The 5,293-nt window shown below is 34.6% G+C and overlaps 1 protein-coding gene across 1 annotated transcript in view; it reads right to left on the reverse strand.

Moving 5' to 3' along the window:
• LOC144980856 (protocadherin-19-like) overlaps positions 1-2,833 on the reverse strand; it is a 130,492-nt gene extending 127,659 nt beyond the window's left edge. The window contains exon 1 of the transcript XR_013646976.1: positions 2,672-2,833. The gene's annotated coding sequence lies outside the window, so the exon portion shown is untranslated. The remainder of the gene's footprint in view (positions 1-2,671) is intronic.
• Between the last annotated feature and the right edge of the window lie 2,460 nt (positions 2,834-5,293).

Genomic DNA, 5,293 nt, shown 5'->3' on the forward strand with positions numbered 1-5,293 from the left:
GAGGAGGAGGAGAAGGAGAAGGAGGAGGAGGAGTAGGAGGAGAAGGAAGAGGAGGAGAAGGAAGAGGAGGAAGAGGAGGAGGATGAGGAGGAGAAGGAGGAGGAGGAGGAGGAGAAGGAGGAGGAGGAGGAGGAGGAGGAGGAGGAGGAGCAGGTTGAGAAGAAGGTGAATAAGAATAATTAAGAGGCAGAGCGATAAGAGAGAGAGAGAGAGAGAGAGAGAGAGAGAGAGAGAGAGAGAAGAGGAGAGAGAGAGAGAGAGAGAGAGAGAGAGAGAGAGGAAGAAGAAGAAGAAGAAGAAGAAGAAGAAGAAGAAGAAGAAGAAGAAGAAGAAGAAGAAGAAGAAGAAGAAGAAGAAGAGGAGGAGAAGAAGAAGAAGAAGTCCCAGGTTTGAGAGTTTTTGCCAAGATGAGGGTCATTTAAATCGATCGATATTTGAAGGACGAGTTTTCTGACCAAATTTTTAAATATTATGAGAATTTCCAGAGTACGACAGAGTACCTGTTTATCTTCGCCTCTATGTCATCATTACTACCTTATCAAATCCTAGCTCTTTTCAATAATTATCAAACACAATTAAATCGCATTATTTAAAAAAAAAATTTTTGGGGGGTGGGTGGGTGGGGGGGGGGGGGGAATGATGAATATTTTATGTATTGATGATAAGCATTTAGGTAAAATACTCACATCAACTACCAGCCTGATATTACCTACCAAAACACAAAAACTATGAGTAACCTTGAACGTTTACAGTCTGATTGAATTAATGATTGATTTATTGAAAACTAATCACCGAAATGACTGTCTTTAAAACAAAAAAACAAAAAAGGAAAAAAAAAAGCTGAATTACGTCGATTTCGTTCCTTCTATAAAAAAAATAATAGAGGTTTCCCCTTATTTTTTCTATCTATATTAACACAATTGTCCCATGCTCACAATAATTTTCATCTTGATGTTTGGATAGAAAACGTTTATAGACAAACCCATTCACAGTGGATGAAGAAAAGTCTTTATAGTCTTAACTCTCTCATTACCAGCCAATTTCAGAATTGTCCCTGACATTTCCCACTCATCCAACACAAAAATATATTTTTCCTACTCAAACAGAAAGGCAACAAGTACGTTCTATACATCTTAATGTTCATCAAATTGAGCTCTACAACACAGTGTCCAGTTTCATAGCTATACCCCCAAAAAATTATTTTATATTTGTGATGTACAAAAGAAATTAGAATGAGATAAAAATGTTGGTTGCGTGTAAAGAGAGTGCTCTACCAACTGAGCTATCGGGACATTGATAAAACATTAATTTTTGTTATTACACTTTGGAGTGAAGTTTTTCTTTTATTCTTTGATCTATCATGATGATCTCCGACTTGTTAATACGCTTAAACCTGAGCCTTCGTCTATTTAAAAGTCAAGCATTGCTGGTTGTTGAATTAAAAAAAAAATTAAAAATAATAAATGGCATTTATATATAGCTTCACCCTTTGTCACAGGCTCTAAGCATCTTACAGTGATATAAAACCAAACATATTCGTAATGTTTGTGACGATTTTCCTATTTTCCTGTGCATGGTAAGGAGAGGGTTAACGAATTATAATTTTCATGGGACTTGATTCCGTGGTTATTTTGTCCTGAGACCAATTAATTAAAAAATGTCTTTCTAGCTCTTTTAATTAAGATGAATAAAAAATGCAAAGTTGGAACAAAGTTGACGTCACTCCGCTCTTTTTAAAAAATTGCTTGTAGACAGCACAGCCATCTGAATGATTAGTACTCACTAATTTATTGATAGAACGAAGTTGACGTCACTCAGGTATTTGTTAATTGTTTTTCGCCATCCATGTATATGAGTAATTCTCTCTTTAACTTTATCAACCAGACTTCAAAAGTTCAAGGTTTCACACAGTTTTGTGTGTTGGTCCGTTATATTTCCGGGTGGCAATATCGTGAGTTTATTAGCGAAGCGTACACTATCTATATATCAATCAGACTGTAGATAGTATGCGTTTGGCTAAGAAGCTCACACCATTGCCATCCGGAAATATAACGGACCAACACACAAAACTATGTGAAACCTTGAACTGGTTAATAGTCTGGATAATACAGTCTAGTGAGAATTGCTCATAAACGTGGATGGCAAAAAACAAAACAAAAAAACAACAACAAAAAAAAAACAAAAACAAAAAACAAAACAAAAACAAACAATAACAAAGACCTGAGTGATATCAACTTCGTTCTATCTATAAACGCTGAAGATTCCACATAGTTTGGACGGATGTGGTGAGTATTTTAACACAGCGTCATATCACGTCAAGGGTGGTTTAGGCCAACTAACCTTTTAACACCCTCTGTATTTAAATTTATTCATAGATAAACCGGGAATTGATTATTTCTTTATCAAACATTATTTTGAATCTGTCTACAGATAAAGCATTTTTCGTTCCATACTTAATACTGTTCCAAAGCTGTACAGTTCTGTTTTACTTAAACAATAGCATCAAATTATATAGGTACACACTTCAACAAATAACCAATCTAATTTGATGTTTATTAATTAAATATCCGTTCCTATTCATAATTAAGAATCTACCATATCATATTTTACTTGATATAATAAATATATTATTATATTAATATCACACCCAAAGAATAAACTAAGAACATACCTGCAAGTCAATAGAATAATAATAAAAATAAGATAATAGCAATCCTAATACTAAAGAATAATATCCATTGAATAACACACGACAATGTTAGCAATGCAATTTTCCTTTTGATAATATAATAGTTATAGCCTATAGACCACTTTGGATACAGGAGAAGCACCCGATAACTCGTGAATCAGAAATTATACCTATATTATTATGCTCTCTCTCTCTCTCCTCCCTACCCAATGGTGCTTCTACCGCTACATCCACCTTCCAGTGTTGACACAGTAGTCTGCCTTGTTTTTGTGTTATGTTCTTGACATTGGGCGACAGACATGAGAAATCCCCCCATACTTGGTATTCTCTATTAATTTTCTTCTTCCCCTCCCCCTCTCTCTCCCTCTCTTCTCGCATGCTATGCTCTACGCATGAGAAACTTCAAACTTGATAGGACATGAGACGAACAGTGCTGTCGCATTTGTCTCCCTTTTCCATCCACACTACTTTTCTCAGCTATGAGCTCAACGCATGAGAAACTTCAGACTTCAGACTTGATAGGCCCCGAGAGTATGAGTATGAGAAGAACAGTGCAGTCGCATTTGTCTCCATTTCTATCCACACTACTTTTCGCAAATCAGTGAAGTCCGGCTTTGGCATAAATATTTCACACAACGTATACATATTTGCAGGTCTGATAACCGACTTGATTTAGCATGGTTGTGATTGAATTGAATATACTTAAAGTTGGTTTTAGCAGACCTGTCTACCTGAACATTAAAAATTCGTAGTTTTTGAGAAATAAAAATTGTAGTCATTATTGTTAACTTTAAAAATCAACAATTCACCCACACAAAGAAAAAGCAGCACTTCAAACTCTTTTAAATGATATAGTCTGACGTCAACTTTTATTTTCAATAAGCTATAATGAATTAGAGATGCTCTGGAATTGGAGCCAACATTTCTTAATTCTAATCTTTTTTTTGGGGTAGATTTCCATTGCAACAACGAGCCCATAATAATTTGGGTTATTATACCTGTAAATAAGTGCAATTCGATATCTAATAATTTAAAATAGTACCGAAACTGTTAAATTAGCAATGAATATTGGTTATATAGCTTTAAACATGTTCTCGATTTATGAAATTTACAAAGAAAATTTAAAGGTTTTTAAAGCCCATTAGCTCTTAACAATACAATACAGTATGATACGTTACGTGCACCTATTTGCAGGCCTGATACCCTAATTCATTATGGGCTCATTGTTGTAATGGAAATATCAAGAAATGACCCAAAAATATTGTCCGTTACAACAATGCTAAACTAGGCCCATCATTGGGTTCGGATGTCAGATGATGATGATGATGATGATGATGATGATGATGATGATGATGATATGATGATGATGATGGTGATGATGATGATGATGATGATGATGATGATGATGATGATGATGATGATGATGATGATGTTGGTGATGATGATGATGATGATAATGATGATGATGATGATGATGGTGATGATGTTGATGATGATAATAATATTAATAATAATGATAGGTAACACATAATAATGATAATAATAATGATAAAAATAATAATAATAATAATAATAATAATAATAATAATAATAATAATAATAATAATAATAATAATAATAATAAATAATAATAATAATAATAATAATAATAATAATAATAATATATAAAATGATGATGATGATGATGACGATGACGATGATGATGATGATGATGATGATGATGATGATGATGATGATGATGATGATGATGATGATGAAGATCAGCTTCATCTTTGAAAAGCACAATCAAAGGGAACTAACAACAGTAATAAAATTAACATTCGAGATTAAAAACATCGTTTATCTCCCCTCACAACAAGAGAACATTTATTGTTTATTTTGATTTTTGTAGCGTTAACAGGTTGATTTTGTTTTATATACTAACACACACACACACACACATACACACACATACACACACACATACACACGCGTGCGTGCTAGTCTATTTCAGTTACACAACGATACGTGTTTACCAACTCATTTCACAACTAAGTCAAGTTGGGTAACAAATAAATAAATATTATAGTAATGAACCTCCTCCAAGATCAACGAATATGCTGAACATTGCTAAACTTTGAAACAAGATGAGCCTTATTGAACAAAAGCAAACTTGAGCTTTTATATAGAGCAGCGTGGCTCAGTGGTACGGTCTTTGCTTCGTACCCGAAAGGTACCGAGTTCGATCACATGCCGCTGCGCTGTGTGGCCTTGAGCAAACCACCTCGCCCTGCCTCAATTTGCGATGCTGCTCTGGGATGACGCCTGGGTTATTATAGTCTGCTCTTGGAATAGACCCTAGAGACAAATTTCCTCTATGGGATGAATAAAGGGAATTTTATTTATTTAATTTAAATATTTATTTATACCCACTAAACGTGCCCAAAGCGCCATACAGGGGGTCCCTAGGTAACAGGAACTCTTAATCTGTAGTAGCCCTACAAACATGACACCTGTTTGATGATATTGCAATTTTTTGCCGACAGAGACAGATTTCTGGTGGGAGGGTGTTCCTTTCCTTGATGGTTCTTGGGAAGAAACTGTTTTTATATCTGTTGATTCTGT

Source organism: Berghia stephanieae, chromosome 10 (genome assembly GCF_034508935.2).
Source record: "Berghia stephanieae isolate SIO BIC M18660-M18661 chromosome 10, UCSD_Bste_1.3, whole genome shotgun sequence".
Taxonomy (NCBI): domain Eukaryota; kingdom Metazoa; phylum Mollusca; class Gastropoda; order Nudibranchia; family Aeolidiidae; genus Berghia; species Berghia stephanieae.